Genomic DNA, 21313 nt, shown 5'->3' with positions numbered 1-21313 from the left:
TATATATCAATCATGATCAATAGATGAGCCTAAGTAGGCTATGTAGAAGGGGGAGGGGGGAGGGTCACTACTTGGCCTGGATATGTTGAGGGGTGAGGGAGGGGGGGCTTTCCCCTCGGCCAGAGAGGGGAGACCAATGCGGTTAAGATGAGGAGGGGAGAATGAGGGGACAGGTGTTTGCGGTTTTGACAGTGGAGTCATTATTTTTCTAGGTGTCAGACCGGGTCGTGTTGGGAGCTGCACTAGGGCGAATGTGGTCCATTATCCTTAATCATTTTTCAAAAGCTAGAAGAGAATCTGGGAGCTGTTCACCCCGTCAGGGTTCTCCCACCACTGCGGTTTCGTTAATAGGGGCGTTGTTGTTGTTACTTCCGCCAGCAGGTCCACACCTGCCATCATCAATCATTTCTCATTTGACCAGGATCGTTTCCCTCCACACACAAACACGATGTTAGTTCTCTGCGATTCTTCATTCACTACACACCATACAGCTCCGCATCATGGAAAGATGAACTTTAACGGCCTGAATGAAATGCGGTGTGTTCTCTATACTGTCACCAAATCAACTATGTCGTCTGCAATGCACGAGCTGTGAAAAACCACCCCTAGGCCATTACGACATCAAATGCAGGCGATGTCAGCAGATTTTCTGTGATAACCATGAGTGTTTTTCTTTTTTAATATTCCACAGTTTATTTTATTGCACCCACAAGTGAAATATCGCGTGTGTAAACTATTATCTCTCTTATAGTGTGAGAATATTTACTCACTCGGGCTATTACATTCCACACACTTAAATATGTTCTTTTTCAATTTCAGTTTACAAAACAGTGAAGTGTCCTTATTGCTCACCTGCCCCGCGAGGAGGTCATCGTCGGAATGAAACTTCTCATAAACGTAAGGATAATATATAAATATACTCTCTTACCTGTATTTCATTTTCATCATCATCATCCACTTCCAAGCAAACACACATGCATAATAATAATAATATTTTTCCAATACACACGTGCTGAATATCATTTTGTTCCATTTCAGGTTATAATCCGTACCACAATCGACGGAGGGAACAGATAGACATCATCGAGTCGGTATCCCATCCGTCCCACACTCAGCTAAGGAGAGCTGATGTCACTCGCGAGCATCCACCGCCCCGTCAACAAGGGCGCCAGCAGCACCAGCAGATGGAGGGCAATGAGACATTATCATGCCCAGTTAACACAACGTTAAGGACTCCTAGCATCACACCTGCTTTGCCCCCTCACCAGGACGTAAGTAAGTTAATACTGTCTTATTTCAGTCTATTTTCTAAGCATATTAATTCCCACTAGACTGTTCTCTCACCTTAGTCTAGTGTATATATATATATATATATATAATATATATATATATATATATATATATATATATATATATATATATATATATATATATATATATATATATATATATATATATATATATATATATATATATATATATATTTTTATCGTGAAGGCTTGATTCCTTGCTGCTGGGTCGTGCGCTTTAATATTAGTATGCATAATTTGCATAATAATATGCATATTAGTATTTAATATGCATCGTTATGCATAAACATGCATTAACGATGCATAAACAACAGGGCTCCATTAAGGAACATATAATCTCTTCCCACAACCAAACCATCGCCAGAGAAATCCTAGTAAACAACACAGAAATCATCGATAGATACAGCGATAGCAGGCGGCTTGACGTTTGCGAGGCACTACACATTAAGAAGTCAACACCAGCAATCAACAGCCAATTAATGCACAACTATATTCTACCCACCTCAAGACTCCGCTCCAATATAGAAGCATCAAGAAATATGGACCAATAGGCTTTCTACAATCACTTCCATTTCAATACCCAATGTTTCGTGTTCTGTCTTGTGTTGATGAAATTAATACCCTATTAATGCCACCTCTTGTTCTGTCTTGTGTTGATGAAATTAATACCCTATTAATGCCACCTCACCCCATCCACCTCACTCAAATGTAGATATAAACAAAATCGAAGATGTGTAAGTTCTATTCAGTTGTGTATTTGTAAACTAAAGTCTTTGAAAATGTAATAAGTTTTACGAAACGCGCTCAGTGTCGCGTCAGACTAGAAATAAAAATGAATTTTGGAGAATTGATTTTTGAATTACCTCCAACAGTGAAAAGAAATGTACGAAAGATTGAGAAAATTCGTGTTAGAATTATTAATCTTACTTTTTCGGTCATATTTAATAATATATGTCTACAGGAAAGACTGCTACCAAAATATACTAATATTAAAGCGCACAACCCAGCAGCAATATATATATATATAAATATATATATATATATATATATATATATATATATATATATATATATATATATATATATATATATATATATATATATATATATATATATATATATATATATATATATATATATATATGCTTTCATTCTTTCTTTTTAGAGATAATATGTTTTTTTTTTTTTTTTTTACAGATTCTACACCGGTGTGCATAAACTTGGTATCCACCAGTGCTGACAGCGACAGTGAGACTGTCTCTGTCACAGATACAGACAGCACAGCGGAGCTGTCATTACCATTACTCGGCTTGCACTCCTCAGCTTATGGGGGAGGGAAGGAGTCGTTCACACGCTCACTCAATTCCCCGTTCCTACCCCCAGCCCCATACCTCAGTCTATCAGCAGCAACTGCTCGGGCATTAGCAGCAGCAGCAGGGGCGAGAGTCATGCCGTTAACAGCATCACAGTCCATGAGAATAGCATTGACTCAGACGACAGCGCAGCAGACCTTGACCTTGTCTCGTCTGACAATTCTGACTGCTTAGCACCGTCTGGCGTAATAGCTGACCATGCAGTCTCGCCCATTCATCTCGGAGGAGGGCTATCACCACCACCCCCCCCCCCCCCTAGCCCTCTCCCATCACCCCCACCAGCGCTCTCTCCCTCCTCCCCCACCTGCGCTAGGAATTCAACCTCAGCTGCTAGATCGAATTGATAACTATAATGGCGGCTATGTTCGGCTTTCATTCTCGATACCAGAACATGTTACACCTCCCCAGGACTCTATCTGAAAACATACAGTGAATTTTTCATTAAAGACATTCGATCCCTTTACTCCTCACAACACCCATCACTCCTAATTTACCCAGACATCACTCTAATTGTGCGGAATTTAAATGTACAACAAGACGGTGAGGAGGATAATCTATTGGATCCTATAAATAACGACGGCTTTCCCATACGAGGTGAGGGGCGAACAGTGACTCGAAAGGAAGTAGATACACTGACTAATTTTTGGGCTGACGAATTGACAGGGAAAATATCCCAGTACCTGGAAGAGAAGGAGGGGTCCAATGTCTTGGTTGAGCGGCTCACCGGGTTTTACATTAACTGTGGTCAGATTGAACACCCGATAAGATTAGGCTCGCATGTAGACTATCCTGAAGGCTTGCCTGGAAAAAAATTGGTTTTCAATCCAGAGGGAGAGGCTGATATTTGCCTTATGCAGTGTGTTGCAGCTTATAAATGTTTAGCTAAGGGGATGCAGCTTAATAATATTCGTAAACGGTGTGGAGAAGCGAGAAGGTGTCTCAGACACATTAATTGGCCAGCAGATGTCAGTTCTGCTGTGACGTTTGAGGATATTCACAAGGTAGAGAAAATTAGTAAAGTTAGTATATTCATCTATTCACTAGAAAGAGATGAAAATGTGCACCTACAACGACACTACATTACACTAGCTAGGAAGGGAAGAGGGGGATATACAGATGTCATACCATTGCTGATGTTGGAAGCTCAACATTTAGTATTAATTAAGGATTTCAACCAATATGTGTGCAATATTAACTCCCACCCCGAAAAGTTCCCTTCACACCACAGCTTTTGTCATTGTTGTTTGATATCACTCCAACAAGATCGTTTGCAGGCTCATGAAAGTACATGCAAAGTACATCAGACTCTCAAATTTTACCCTCCAGAGAGGAAGATTACTTTCCGTAACTAAGGACAGGGATATGGTCCTAGTCACATGTGCTTTTATGACTTTGAGTGCACGTTAGACCGCTCGAACCCTAAGGGAATGATAGAATCACGTCACAACGCAGTAGCATATGCGTACATTTTCATTGACCAACAGATGAATATTGCTGAGAAAGACACTTATTTTTGTAAAGATGCAGTCAATCACTTTGTAACCACGCTAGAAGTGTCATGGGCTAGAATCAAGAAGGGGTTAGTATCCTATCAACTTCACATGTCCCAGTAACAGCAGGCGATATTTGAGACAAAAACTGCCTGTGAACTCTGTGATGAACCTTTTAACGGAGAAGATGTAATCAAAGTCCGTCATCACGACCATACAGTAAGATTCCACAATTATCAAGCAGCTTACTGTGATAGATGTAATTTGCAGTGTATAAATTCATACAAGTTCCTATACACTTTTTCTCACAACGCTTCCTATGATTTAGGAGTAATGATAAACGAGATGAAAAATAGACCAAGAAGTGAAATAGATATATTGGCTAGGGATGGATTTAAATTTATGAAAGTTGATGTGAACAACTTAAGATTTTTGGATAGTTTAGCCCTTCTCAACGGCTCACTAGGAAGAATAGCCAAGGATCATATTGATAGTGGGAAACCTACCACATTCACTTTGGCTATGTTAAAAGGGGTAAATAAAGCGGCCATCCCAAAACAGGTCAAGGGTGCAGGAGCACCCTTGGAGCGGGAGCTGGAGCCGGTCAGTCGAGCGGACAGCATGCTGGACTTGTAATCCTGTGGTCCCGGGTTCGATCCCGGGCGCAGGCGAGAAACAATGAGCAGAGTTTCTTTCACTCTATGCCCCCTGTTACCTAGCAGTAAAATAGGTACCTGGGTGTTAGTCAGCTGTCACGGGCTGCTTCTTGGGGGTGGAGGCCTGGTCGAGGACCGGGCCGCGGGGACACTAAAAAGCCCCGAAATCATCTCAAGATAACCTCAAGGGTAAACAATAATTCTGCTATGATTATTTATCCTCTATGAGTGTGTTAGATGAACCGTACCTTCCTTCTCACGATAAGTTTTACAATACACTAAAAGACGAAGAGTTGTCAGAAAAAGATTATAAACAAGCCTTAGAAATTTTTGATTTGGCTAAATGTTGGAACATAGGGGAGTATCTACTCCTTTACCTCAAAGTGGACACAGGTTTGCTAGCTGATGTGTTCACAGTCTGGCGAGACACCATGCTTGCTCTCTACAAATTAGACATTTTCCACTACATTTCTTTACCCTCAGTTGCTTGGGATGCATTCTTGCTTTTAATCGAAAGTTGAACTTGATGTTTTGTCAGACCCAATGTTATATGATTTACTTCGTCGGAATCTCCGAGGTGGGTTCACCAGTGTGACGAGACAGTATACGAATGTGGAGAACCAGCATACAGGTTTAGATCTAGGGGAAGATAGTAGCTACATCATCTACCTCAATGTTAATAGTCTTTACGGGGCGTGTATGACTGAACTGCTCCCTCGTGGAGGGATTCGGAAACTGACACACAATGAGCGTGACGTGCTGCTAGTGCGAGGCTTGGAGAATATCCTATGTGATGGGTCCAAGGGATATTGGGTGTTGTGTGATACACTTCAGGTCCGACCGGAGGTAGCTAGGTATACAGATGAACTGCCCCTAGTTCTTTTGCATACTTGCATTACTGAGGATCACATTTCACCTTATAGTAAGAATATTCTTACAGAAGAAAGTCGCGGTCAGCCTAAAAACAACACTAAATTAATTGCTGCTAACCTTCCTCAGAAAGATTACCTGGTTAGTCTGGACTTGTTACAGTAGCTCGTGCGCATTGGATTAGAAGTAGCTAAAGTTCACGATATCTACGAATTCGAGCAGGAGAGCTACCTTAAAGACTTCATTGCAACCAATGTTCGTGAACGTGCCAGTACCAAATGCGCGATGAAAAAAAGGCTTTCAAACTCGTATCAAACTCTATATATGGAAAGAGTCTCACATATGTATCTAAATATGGGAATAAACACTATTTGGTCACAGATCGTAGACATTTCCTGAAACATGCTCGAAACCCATTCTTCAAGCGGAGTCTTTTGTTAAGTAAGGATCGTGTGATATGTACTATCAAGCAGAAGTCTCTCCTAGTCAACACTCCTACGTACCTGGGTTATCATATACTTCAAATTGCTAAGAGGCGTCTCTATGAGTTCTGGTATGATGTTGTCAAACCTGCGTATTGGGATCAAGCGAGTCTGTTATATACAGACACAGACTCTTTCATCATTAAACTTGACTGTCAGGATGTGTTTGAAGAGTTGAATAAGTCTCCTCTCTTCGACTGTATGGATTTTAGTAATTTTAATGTCACACATCCATCCTACTCTAAAGCGCGAGAAGGTGAACTAGGATTGCTCAAGTCTGAAATAGGCTCTAAGATTATTAACCAGTTAATTGCTCTCAAACCTAAAACATACTCTTTCACCACGCATGATGGAGAGCACACTTGTAAGTGTAAGGGCGTGCCATAAAGCCTACAAGAGAAACTCTCACACGACTCGTTTCAGCACACTCTTGAAACAAACACTTTAATCAGGTTTGTGTCGTGATCTATACGTAACGTGCAAGGAAAGATTTGTACATGTCGCAGTACCTGCAGAGGATTGTCAGCGTTTGACGATAAAAACTACATATTAAGACCCACACAGTCCCTAGTGTATGGTCATCCAGATATTCCCAATAACAATGATGATGATAAGATGGATGTAGAAGTGGGAGAGGAGGAGATGGAAGAAGTGTTTATGGAGGAGGAAGTGGAAGTAGAGCAACCACAGAGACTCTACCCAATATTCCGTCCCTGGAGCAAACGTGATGCTACAGCTCAGAAACTATTCAACCCTCACTAGATATTATGTTGTACAATTTAGTTAGTATTAAGATAGATGGCCCATATGACTAGAACTATTTATACTAATGAATAGGATGTTTAATACTATTATTATTATTATCATTATTATTTTTATTACTACTATTTGTGAACTGTAAGAACTATGATTAGTTTTAAAAAATGTTGCTGTACATAAAATATGTGAATAAACACCTGCAATGACTAATTTTTTGTTTGTATAAATACCACCACATTTCCTTAGTTTTTAGCAGTCTTAACGAAGCATTAATCATGGACAGTTCCTATGATATAATCCATGAGGAACATCTAGATATTTTCCGAGAACCGTCTCGTGTTATTATTGCTGGTTATTCAAACAGCAGAAAATCCTACTTGTGCAGTAAACTTGTAAGAAAGTACCAGCACAAGTTCTCCTCAATAATTATATGCGGAGGAGGTTACTCTGAATTACGATCAGATCCACAAATTAAAAGAAAATTGACCGAGCATTTATTGATCATGTGGAAGAGCGAGTGGATAATGACTCGCATGTCTTAGTAATCTATGATGACCTTTCTACAGAGTCTGCGAATTCAAAAATCGTATCAGACATGTTTACTAGGGGCCGACATTTCATCGTTTCCGTCATATTGATTACTCAAAATATATTTTTTCCTGGTAAATATTCGAGGAATATTAGTTTAAATGCTTCTCATTTCATATTGGTTAAATCGAGAGACCTGTCACAAATTGAAATACTCGGACGACAAATATTTGGGAAACAGGATTCAAAAAAAATTTGTAGTTAAATAAGCAAGTTATTAGCCAACTCTACGGCTATTTGCTAGTAGATCTGGGCTCGAACACTCCCTCTACGATAACATTACGCTGTAATATTGTTCACGAACCGCCCTATGAGATAGTTTACCAATGGTGAGCAAGAAAGATGTACTGGAACGAGTATATAATGACCCCTCATCTAGCGGGGGGCTTGGAGGGATACAGAGGTTGTATTAGGCCGCCAAATTAATTAATTCTAAAGCTTTTCAGATAGTCCTTTACATTGGCTAGAGTTATACTAGAGTTAATTAATTTGGCGGCCTTATACAACCTCTGTATCCCTCCAAGCCCCCCGCTAGATGAGGGGTCATTATATACTCGTTCCAGTACATCTTTCTTGCTCACCATTGGTAAACTATCTCATAGGGCGATTCGTGAACAATATTACCGCGTAATGTTATCGTAGAGGGAGTGTTCGAGCCCAGATCTACTAGCAAATAGCCGTAGGGTTGGCTAATAACTTTCTTATATAACTACAAATTTTTTTGAATCCTGTTTCCCAAATATTTGTCGTCCGAGTATTTCAATTTGTGACAGGTCTCTCGATTTAACCAATATGAAATGAGAAGCATTTAAACTAATATTCCTCGAATATTTACCAGGAAAAAATATATTTTGAGTAATCAATATGACGGAAACGATGAAATGTCTGCCCCTAGTAAACATGTCTGATACGATTTTTGAATTCGCAGACTCTGTAGAAAGGTCGTCATAGATTACTAAGACATGCGAGTCATTATCTACTCGCTCTTCCACATGATCAATAAATGCTCGGTCAAATTCCTTTTAATTTGTGGATCTGATCGTAATTCAGAGTAACCTCCTCCGCATATAATTATTGAGGAGAACTTGTGCTGGTACTTCCTTACAAGTTTACTGCACAAGTAGGATTTTCCGCTGTTTGAATAACCAGCAATAATAACACGAGACGGTTCTCGGAAAATATCTAGATGTTCCTCATGGATTATATCATAGGAACTGTCCATGATTAATGCTTCGTTAAGACTGCTAAAAACTAAGGAAATGTGGTGGTATTTATACAAACAAAAAATTAGTCATTGCAGGTGTTTATTCACATATTTTATGTACAGCAACATTTTTAAAACTAATCATAGTTCTTACAGTTCACAAATAGTAGTAATAAAAATAATAATAATAATAGTATTAAACATCCTATTCATTAGTATAAATTGTTCTAGTCATATGGGCCATCCATCTTAATACTAACTAAATTGTACAACATAATATCTAGTGAGGGTTGAATAGTTTCTGAGCTGTAGCATCACGTTTGCTCCAGGGACGGAATATTGGGTAGAGTCTCTGTGGTTGCTCCACTTCCACTTCCTCCTCCATAAACACTTCTTCCATCTCCTTCTCCTCCTCCTCTCCCACTTCTACATCCATCTCATCATCATCATTATTATTGGGAATATCTGGATGACCATACGCTAGGGACTGTGTGGGTCTTAATATGTAGTTTTTATCGTCAAATGCTGACAATCCTCTGCAGGTACTGCGACATGTACAAATCTTTCCTTGCACGTTAAGTATAGATCTCGACACATACCTGATTGAAGTGTTTGTATCAAGAGTGTGCTGAAACAAGTCGTGTGAGAGTTTCTCTTGTAGGTTTTATGGCATACCCTTACACTTACAAGTGTGCTCTCCATCATGCGTGGTGAAAGAGTATGTTTTAGGTTTGAGAGCAATTAACTGGTTAATAATCTTAGAGCCTATTTCAGACTTGAGCAATCCTAGTTCATCTTCTCGCGCTTTAAAGTAGGATGGATGTGTGTCATTAAATTTACTAAAATCCATACAGTCGAAGAGAGGAGACTTATTCAACTCTTCAAACACGTCCTGACAGTCAAGTTTAATGATGAAAGAGTCTGTGTCTGTATATAACAGACTCGCTTTATCCCAATACGCAGGTTTGACAACATCATACCAGAACTCATAGAGACTCCTCTTAGCAATTTGAAGTATATGATAACCCAGGTACGTAGGAGTGTTGACTCGGAGAGACTTCTGCTTGATAGTACATATCACACGATCCTTACCTAACAAAAGACTCCGCTTGAAGAATGGGTTTCGAGCATGTTTCTGGAAATGTCTACGATCTGTGACCAAAGAGTGTTTGTTCCCATATTTAGATACATCTGTGAGACTCTTTCCATATATAGAGTTTGATAGCCTTTTTTTATCGCGCATTTGGTACTGGCACGTTCACGAACATTGGTTTCAATGAAGTCTTTAAGGTAGCTCTCCTGCTCGAATTCGTAGATGTCGTGAACTTTAGCTACTTCTAATCCAATGCGCACGAGCTACTGTAACAAGTCCAGACTAACGAGGTAGTCTTTCTGAGGAAGGTTAGAAGCAATTAATTTAGTGTTGTTTTTAGGCAGACCGCGTTTTTTTTTACTTTCTTCTGTAAGAATATTCTTACTATAAGGTGAAATGTGATCCTCGGTAATGCAAGTATGTGAAAGAACTAGGGGCAGTTCATCTGTATACCTAGCTACCTCCGGTCGGAGCTGAAGTGTATCACTCAACACCCAATATCCCTTGGACCCATCACAAGGGATATTCTCTAAGCCTCGCTCTAGCAGTGCATCACGCTCATTGTGTGCCAGTTTCCGAATCCCGCCACGAGGGAGCAGTTCAGTCATACACGCCCCGTAAAGATTATTAAAATCGAGGTAGATGATGTAGCTACTATCTTCCCCTAGATCTAAGCCTGTATGCTGGTTCTCCACATTCGTGTACTGTCTCGTCACACTGGTAAATGATGTAGCTACTATCACCTCGGAATCACCTCGGAGATTCCGACGAAGTAAATCATATAACAATGGGTCTGACACAACATCAAGTTCAACTGTCGATTTAAGCAAGAATGCATCCCAAGCAACTGAGGGTAAAGAAATGTAGTGGAAAATGTCTAATTTGAAGAGAGCAAGCATGGTGTCTCGCCAGACTGTGAACACATCAGCTAGCAAACCTGTGTCCACTTTGAGGTAAAGGAGCAGATACTCCCCTATGTTGCGACATTTAGCCAAATCAAAAATTTATAAGGCTTGTTTATAATCTTTTTCTGACAACTCTTCGTCTTTTAGTGTATTGTAAAACTTATCGTGAGAAGGAAGGTGTGGTTCATCTAACACACTCATAGAGGATAAATAATCATAGCAGAATGATTGTTTACCCTTGAGGTTATCCTGAGATGATTTCGGGGCTTTTTAGTGTCCCCGCGACCAGGTCCTCGACCAGGCCTCCACCCCCAGGAAGCAGCCCGTGACAGCTGACTAACACCCAGCTACCTATTTTACTGCTAGGTAACAGAGGGCATAGGGTGAAAGAAACTCTGCCCATTGTTTCTCGCCGGCGTCCGGGATCGAACCCGAGACCACAGGATCACAAGTCCAGCGTGCTGTCCGCTTGACTGACTGGCTCCCGCTCCTACTCCGGCTCCCGCTACAAGGGTGCTCCTGCACCCTTGAGCAGTTTTGGGATGGCCGCTTTATTTACCCTCTTTTAACATAGCCAAAGTGAATGTGGTAGGTTTCCCACTATCAATATGATCCTTAGCTATTCTTCCTAGTGAGCCGTTGAGAAGGGCTAAACTATCCAAAAATCTTAAGTTGTTCACATCAACTTTCATAAATTTAAATCCATCCCTAGCCAATATATCTATTTCACTTCCTGGTCCTATTTTTCATCTCGTTTAGCATTACTCCTAAATCATAGGAAGCGTTGTGAGAAAAAGTGTATAGGAACTTGTATGAATTTATACACTGCAATTTACATCTATCACAGTAAGCTGCTTGATACTTGTGGAATCTTACTGTATGGTCGTGATGACGGACTTTGATTACATCTTCTCCGTTAAAAGGTTCATCACAGAGTTCACAGGCAGTTTTTGTCTCAAATATCGCCTGCTGTTACTGGGACATGTGAAGTTGATAGGATACTAAACCCCTTCTTGATTCTAGCCCATGACCCTTCTAGCGTGGTTATAAAGTGATTGACTGCATCTTTACCCAAATCAGTGTCTTTCTCAGCAATATTCATCTGTCGGCCAATGATAATGTACGCATATGCTATTGCGTTGTGACGTGATTCTATCATTCCCTTAGGGTTCGAGCGGTCTAACGTGCACTCAAAGTCAGTAAAAGCACATGTGACTGGGACCATATCCCTGTCCTTAATTACGGAAAGTATTCTTCCTCTCTGAGGGGTAAAATTTGAGAGTCTGATGTACTTTGCATGTACTTCATGAGCCTGCATACGATCTTGTTGGAGTGATATCAAACAACAATGACAAAAGCTGTGGTGTGAAGGGAACTTTTCGGGGTGGGAGTTAATATCGCACACATATTGGTTGAAATCCTTAATTAATACTAAATGTTGAGCTTCCAACATCAGCAATGGTATGACATCTGTATATCCCCCTCTTCCCTTCCTAGCTAGTGTAATGTAGTGTCGTTGTAGGTGCGCATTTTCATCTCTTTCTAGTGAATAGATAAATATACTGACATTATTAATTTTCTCTACCTTGTGAATATCCTCAAACGTCACAGCAGAACTTGACATCTGCTGGCCAATTAATATGTCTGAGACACCATCTCGCTTCTCCACACCGTTTACGAATATTATTAAGGCTGCATCCCCTTAGCTAAACATTTATAAGCTGCAACACACTGCATAAGGCAAATATCAGCCTCTCCCTCTGGATTGAAAACCAATTTTTTTCCGCGCAAGCCTTCAGGATAGTCTACATGCAAGCCTAATCTTATCGGTTTTCAATCTGACCACAGTTAATGTAAAACCCTGTGAGCCGCTCAACCGAGACATTGGACCCCTCCTTCTCTTCCAGGTACTGGGATATTTTCCCTGTCAATTCGTCAGCCCAAAAATTAGTCAGTGTATCTACTTCCTCTCGAGTTACTGTTCGCCCCTCACCTCGTATGGGAAAGCCGTCGTTATTTATAGGATCCAAAAGATTCTCCTCCTCACCGTCTTGTTGTACAATTAAATTCCGCACAATTAGAGTGATGTCTGGGTAAATTAGGAGTGATGGGTGTTGTGGGGAGAAAAGGGATCGAATCTCATTAATGAAAAATTCACTGTATGTTCTCAGATAGAGTCCTGGGAGGTGTTAACATGCTCTGGTATGGAGAATGAAAGCCGAACATAGCCGCCATTATAGTTATCAATTCGATCCAGCAGCTGAGGTTGAATTTCTAGCGCAGATGGGGGAGGAGGGAGAGAGAGGTGGTGGGGGTGATGGGTGAGGGCTAGGGGGGTGGGTGGTAGTGATAGCCCTCCTCCGAGATGAATGGGCGAGACTGCATGGTCAGCTATTACGCCAGACGGTGCTAAGCAGTCAGAATTGTCAGACGAGACAAGGTCAAGGTCTGCTGAGCTGTCGTCTGAGTCAAGGCTATTCTCATGGACTGTGATGCTCTTAATAGCACGACTCTCGCCCCTGCTGTTGCTGCTGCAACAAAAAGGCCCCTCCTTAACGAAACCGCAGTGGTGGGAGAACCCTGACGGGGTGAACAGCTCCCAGACTCTCTTCTAGCCTTTGAAAAATGATTAAGAATAATGGGCTACATCCGCCCTGGTGCAGCTCCCAACACGACCCGGTCTGACACCTAGAAAAAAATTGACTCCACTGTCAAAACCGACAACACCTGTCCCCTCATTTTCCCATCCTCATCTTAACCACATTAGTCTCCAACTCTCTCTGGCCGAGGGGAAAGCCCCCCTCCCTCACCCATCAATATATCCAGGCCATGTAGGGTCCCTTCCCCCTCCCCCCTCTACATAGCCTACTTAGGCTCATCTATTGATCAAACTATATACATATATATATATATATATATATATATATATATATATATATATATATATATATATATATATATATATATATATATATATATATATATATATATATATATATATATATATATATATATATATATATATATATATATATATATATATATATATTTGTTACCTAAATTTGTAACAAATTAGATGGCAAGTTGCTTGGCGTTCTCATTTGCCAGAAGCTGAATTTCCAGGGACACATTCTAAATATATCAAAAAAGTTTCAAAAACTGTTGGCATTCTTTCTAAGATCAGATATTATGTACCACGCCCTGCCCTGGTGACTCTCTATTACTCCCTCATCTATCCATATCTCAACTATGGTATTTGTGCTTGGGGTTCTACTACCCAAAATCATTTACGTCCTCTAATTACTCAACACAAAGCTGCTATTAGGACAATATCCAACTCTGACCCCAGACATCACTCGGTACCCCTACTCAAATCTCTGAATATGTTAGATATTAAGTCACTGCACATTCTCTCATGTGTATTATACATATATAAAATGCTGAACTGTAATGCTAATCCTGACTTCAAAAGCTTCATTGAAGGTTGTAACAGAACCCATGAGCACCACACCAGAAACAAATACTGTTTTGATATTCCAAGAGTACGACATAATCAAACTAGAAATGCTCTACAAATCAAGGGACCCATAATGTGGAATGACCTTCCCAATCATGTTAAAGACTGTACCTCTCTCAACCAGTTTAAGATAAAAACTAAGCGCTACATAATAAATTCCCTGTAACCTACCTTATCCCCTATATTGTCAACCCATGTCTGTTAGTTTTTAAACAACGCTGTTTGTCGACCTAGTTTTATTTGTGCTGCTTTTTCTGCCATGTTCCCCCCTTTTTTATTTTTATTTTTATTTGTTCTCAATACATTTTATACTTTAATCTCAATTAGTATTAAGTTGTAGTCATTAATGTTTTTCCTGCCCGAAACGAACTTTGCGTAATAGTGGCTTTAGGCATTGTATGTATTAGCTCTATCTATAAATCTATCAATTTTTGTATAACCTCTTGTATGTATGTACTTTACCTAAATAAACAATTATTTATTTATTTATTTTTTATTAAAACACATTATATTGTAACGTAACGTAACGTAACGTGGAAATCAACTTTCTGTCTGATGTACAAATAATATTTTTGAAAATGTGAAGCATGTTTAGCCCCTCGCGCCATTACATCCATACACCAAATAAAATATTACTTTGTAACTGTTAAGTCCTTGTAACACACTCAATGTAATGTAACGTGGAAATCAGCTTTTCTACCATCCAAATAAATATCGCTTTTTTAAATGTAAGCGTGTCTAATGAATCCCCTTTGCCTTTACATCCATTACCAATCATTTTCTAGTTTCTAGTTTTACATCGCAGTGAACTGAAGACTGTATCAGGCTCTGGGATTCAGATCATTGCTACTGTGTATTTTATATCTCATAACGTAACGGGACCAACTTGCAAACACTTTTCTATTACTGTGACTGTTTTTTTCAGTTCTTATAACACAGTCAATGTAACGTAATGCGGGAAAATAAACTTTCTGTTGCCCAAATAAATAGCATTTCGGAAATGTAAGCGTGTCTAGACAATCCCCCATAGCCTCTACATCCAACACCAATAATAATTAGTACTGTGTAGCTGTTTTTTCAGTTCTTGTAACACAGTCAATGTAATGTAACGTGGAAAATCTGGGGTTGTGCTGTCCAAATAAATCTCATTGAAATGTATGCGCGTCTATCGCCCTCACCTCTACATCCAACACCAACACCAAATATTACTGTGCAACCCGTGTAACAGACAATGGCATTAGCGCTGTCTGTCTGTCTGTCTCTCTCTCTGTCAACTTGGCAGGGATTAAACTCTCAGCATGTGGTCGACGCACGCCTGCTCTCATCTCAGGTCGCCTACCCACACATCCGGCGTCACATGCCCACTCGTCCATCACATGTCATTTCTCTATCCCCCGTAGTTTGTCTATCTACATTTCTTCTCAAACACACCAATAGTTGTGAAAAGTATTTTTTCCAAGTAACCTTAGTTTTAAAGATTTTACACATCTCAATTCAGCTTATTCAGAGGAACAATCTAATGATGAATGACAGATCGATCTTGTTTCTCCTTATCGCTGAATTGTCACACAGCTCCACCACTCTTTCACCCCCTCCCCCCCTCACTTCAGCGCTTGATCCAGCAGGTGTCTAATCTTCACCTTAGTAAAGCTCAATGGAATAGTCAGGTGCGTGTTGTTAACAGAGGAACTTAGTTTTTAGTTTAAAAATACTTTCAGTTGATAGCAATTAACTACGTAGGATTGGATAGACCGGTTGTTCTGTGCAAAAGCCTTTACATATGATCAGAAATAATTATACTAGAGTAGGGACCCAGTTCACAAACGCACCATTAGGTTTGGAGACTTAAAATGTTACATTAACCGAAGGAAGACTGACATGTCTCCATCGGAGACATGTCAGTCTCAGTTTTTTACACTGCACTCTTACCCTTGTAACCTTGTAACGTAACGTGACAACATGGTAACATCATTCTTTGCCCAAATAACATTTTAAGAGTAACGAGCGCCGAAAGAAGGTCTTCAATCTTATTATTATAACAAATCAAAATCACTGTTACTGTGTGTTTCACACTTTGTAACGTAACCTGACTAACATACTACTCTGTGTTTTACACCTCGTAACGTTACTTGACCAACGTGCCATCATCATTCTTTCCCCAAATAACTTCTTTTTAAGAGTAATGAGCGTCGTAAGCTAGTCTTCAATCTTATTCTGCACGAACTGTACCAGCCATGCATTGTTGTGGCTCAGGAACGCATGTGCATTGATAAGCCACAGCAACCATCCCTTGTCTCTCAGTCCTCCCCACCATTCCCCCCTCCCCCGTCCCCTCGTCCTCCCAACTATTCCTCACTCCCCCGTCTCCTCGTCCTCCCAACCATTCCCTACTCCCACGTCGCCTCTTCCTCCACACAATTCCTCCCCTCCCCTGTCCCCTTTGTCCTGCCTCCACCATCCCACACTCCACTGTCCCCTAGTCCTCCTAATAATTCCCCACTCCCCCATCCCCTCGTCCTCCCTACCATTCCCCCTTCCCCATTCCCTCGTCCTACCAACCATCCCCCACTCTCCTGTCCCCTTGTTCTCCCCACAATTCAATATTCCCCTGTCCCATCGTCCCCAGAATCTCCAACTCCCCCATCCCCTCGTCCTCGCCAACATTACCCCTCTACCTTGTCTCCTAACCTCCCACAATCCCCTACTACCGTCCCCTGGTCCTCCACACTGTTCCCCACTCCCTCGTCCAATGCATTCCCAAATGATATGATGCTCCCATCAGAAAATATGGAACATGAAATGATCTAATGTTCCCATCACTGAAATATAAGAAAAACAGTTACAACAACGAAATTAAAAAAATAAAAAAAATAAAAAATAAACTATACTCACGAAATGAACGGTTTGATAAGCAACACAGCTCAATTCCAACGCAATGTCACATAAAATTATTAAATCAAAATGAACAAAAATCAAAATCTATGAAAATTCAATTTATCATTAACATCAGAAACATTGAAATGGAGGGAGGGAATTATGAAGGGAAAGCGCCAAGCAATTACGACTATACATGGAAGGGATCAGGATAAGGATTTGGGATGAAACGGGGGAAGGAATGGTGCCTAACCACTTGGATGCTCGGGGATTGAACGCCGACCTGCATGAAGCAAGACCGTTGCTCTACCGTCCAGCCAAGTGGTTGGACACAGATGGCGCTTTTGTTAAAAAAAGCATGTTTATACCTGTCACAGGTGTGGCTTCTATATAGTAGGTATATAAAAACATGCTTTTTCTTAAAAATAGCACTATCTGTTGCATGTAATAGCAACACATGCTATACTAAATATGTTACGATTCCATATCAATGTTTCCAATTGCATTGATAAATTTAATTTTCATAGACTTTGATTCATTTTCATTTTGATTTGATTATATTGTGTGACATTGCGTTGGAATTGAGCTGAGTTGTTTACCATACCGTACATTGAAATGGAATCATAACATATTTAGTATAGCGTTTGTTGCTCTTACGTGCAACAGATGCCACTGTTTCACAAAAAAAAGAATGTTTTTTACCTGTCACAGGTGTGGTATCTATATTTATACATACAAAATGAAGGGTATGGTAATTAACTCAGCTCAATTCCAACGCAATGTCACACAAAATAATGAAATCCAAATGAAAATAAATCTAAACCTATGAAAATTCAATTTATCAATGCAATTGGAAACATTCAAATTGAATCATAACTTTTATTGCATGTGTTGCTATTACATGCAACAGATGGCGCTCTCTTTTATTAAAAACATGTTTTTTTCTTGTCACAGGTGAGGCATGTATATAGTTGTTATATAAAAACACCCGCTTATTTGAATGTGACGTTGTGTCAAAATTTCAAAGCAATCGGTAAAGAGGTTTCAAATAATTCCCTCACTTGAAAAACACATGAAAAACAGTTTAAAATAAAAGCTTGTTTTTTTCCTTTGCAGACGTGACATCTATGTAATATGTATATAAAAACCCACTCGGATGCGAATGGAACGTTCTGTGAAAATTTCAAAGGAATCGGTGAAGAACTTTCGGAGATTAGCGATTTTGAACACACGAACATATATATTTTTATTTATATAGATATAAATATTACTGTGTGTCTGTTTTAGCCCCCTTGTAACACCCACTATATAATGTAATGCAGAAAATCCGCATTCTGCAGTCCAAATATATATAATTTTGAAATGTAAAGTGTGTGTACCTAACGTAATGTGACCAACATGCAAAACATCGTTCGCTCATTCTTTTACTGTGTGACTGTTTTAGACCTTGTAAGACACAATATAACGTCATGTAACGTGGAAAATCATAAACTTGAAATTATATTTTAAATTAGCTTGTTCATTATCACTGAGTACAACCCATTTATCTCAATGCTCGTGTGTGTTTTTCAACTCGTAACATAAAGTGACCAACATGCAAACACCGTTCGTTCATTCTATTACTGTGTGTGACTGTTTTAGACCTTGTAAAACACAATGTAACATAACATAACGTAACGTGGAAAATCATAGACTCGATATTATGTTTTAAAATTGGCTTGTTCATTATCTCTGAGTACAAGCCATTTATCGGGTTTTATTTCAAGGCTCGCTCTAACGTCCAACATTCGTTGAAGCAGGTATTTACACCCCTCGTTTTTCATATCTGCCAACCCAGCTAACGCATTAGTGAAATAGAGGGTTTCAATTTTGCTAGGATCAACACGTCAAGTCCGTATATGTTCTCTCTTAGACACTCTCTCAGTTTCAGACTGTCTGGCCTCGACTCCGATGATGATAGGGTTGATACCTGGTTGATACCTGGTTGATGGGGTTCTGGGAGTTCTTCTACTCCCCAAGCCCGGCCCGAAGCCTGATTTGACTTGTGAGAGTTTGGTCCACCAGGCTGTTGCTTAGAGCGGCCCGCAGGCCCACATACCCACCACAGCCCGGTTAGTCCGGCACTCCTTGGAGGAAACAATCTAGTTTCCTCTTGAAGATGTCCACGGTTGTTCCTGTAATGTTTCTGATGCTCGCTGGTAGGACGTTGAACAACCGTGGACCTCTGATGTTCATACAGTGTTCTCTGATTGTGCCCATGGCACCTCTGCTCTTCATTGGTTCTATTCTGCATTTTCTTCCATGTCGTTCACTCCAGTACGTTGTTATTTTACTGTGCAGATTTGGGACCTGTCCCTCCAGTATTTTCCATGTGTATATTATATAGTATCTCTCTCGTCTCCTTTCTAGTGAGTACATTTGGAGAGCTTTGAGACGATCCCAATAATTTAGGTACTTTATCTTGTCTATGCGTGCCGTATATGTTCTCTGTATTCCCTCAATTTCAGCAATCTCTCCTGCTCTGAAGGGGGAAGAGAGTACTGAGCAGTACTCAAGACGGGACAACACAAGTGATTTGAAGAGTACAACCATTGTGATGGGATCTCTGGACTTAAAGGTTCTCGTAATACATCCTATCATTTTTCTGGCTGACGCAATACTTGCTTGGTTATGCTCCCTAAATGCTAGGTCATCGGACATCATTATTCCCAAATTCTTGACATGCTGTTTTCCTACTATGGGCAGATTCGATTGTGTTTTGTACCCTGTATTATGTTTAAGATCCTCATTTTTGCCGTATCTGAGTACCTGGAATTTATCACCGTTAAACATCATGTAATTTTCTGAAGCCCAATCGAAAACTTTGTTAATATCTGTTTGTAGTTTATCAATGTCTTCAGCAGAGGTTTTCATGCTGATTTTTGTATCATCTGCAAAGGATGACACGAAGCTGTGACTTGTGTTTTTGTCTATGTCTGATATGAGAATAAGGAACAGCAGTGGTGCAAGGACTGTACCTTGAGGTACAGAGCTTTTAACTGCGCTCGGACTCGATTTTACTTGATTGACTGTTACTCTTTGTGTTCTGTTCGACAGGAAATTGAGTATCCAGCGTCCTACTTTACCAATTATACCCATTGACCTCATTTTGTGTGCAATCACTCCATGGTCACATTTGTTGAATGCCTTTGCAAAATTTGTGTATACGACATCTGCATTATGTTTTTCCTCTAATGCCTCAGTGATTTTTGTCATAGTGGTCAAGTAGCTGTGAGAGGCATGATCTTCCTGCTCTAAATCCATGTTGGCCTGGATTGTCGAGGTCATTGGTTTCCATGAATCTAGTGACCTGACTCCTGATCACTCTCTCAAATACTTTTATTATGTGGGATGTTAGTGCAACTGGTCTATAATTCTTTGCCAATGCTTTGCTACCACCCTTGCGTAGAGGGGCAATGTCTGCTGCTCTAAGCGCATCTGGTATCTTTCCCCTCTCTTTAAGCGCATCTGGTATCTGGTATCTCTGGTATCCTTTAACCCTGTCGTAGCTCAGTCAATTAAGGCAGAGTCTGGGATGCTCCCGAACGCAGGTTCGAATCCTCGTTATGGCCCTTGTGGATTTGTTCATTTGATGCATCACGTTAGTGTGATCTCTGTGTGTGGTATCTCCCCTGTGTCCAAGCTCTCCCCTCCACACTATACTGAGTGCCTGTGCTACTGGCACTTTGCATTAACCATTAACCTTGGGGTAAGACAACCTTGAGGCGTTTAGCACCGTGTGTGACATTTGACTCATTAGCGTTTGACGTCCTGGCTTTACTGTCATCGCCTTATCAGCGGTTGTCTCTCTTAGCCCCCATCATATGTTAACAGTGACATTAAGGAAATAGACTACATCAACCCTATGTGGGAGATTGTGTTCCCTACAGAATATGTACCACTCATAATACTTTATTCATCCAAATATAATTTTAAAGTAAACCTGTATAGTCCGTCTATATGTTGTTATTTTCTAATGTTATCAATTTAATTTTACTTTGTTTAAAAGTGAAATATAGCAAGGTAAAAAAACATATTGATTTTTTTTTTATTCCATGTACCCCTAAATGTGGCAGCCTTTCACTTAATGTAAGTTAAATTCATCAGTGAGAGGATGTTGTTGTGTGTTTCTTAATTCAATGTAAAACATAAC

Source organism: Procambarus clarkii, chromosome 56 (assembly GCF_040958095.1).
Source record: "Procambarus clarkii isolate CNS0578487 chromosome 56, FALCON_Pclarkii_2.0, whole genome shotgun sequence".
Lineage (NCBI taxonomy): Eukaryota > Metazoa > Arthropoda > Malacostraca > Decapoda > Cambaridae > Procambarus > Procambarus clarkii.
Note: the sequence above shows the minus strand (reverse complement) of the source record.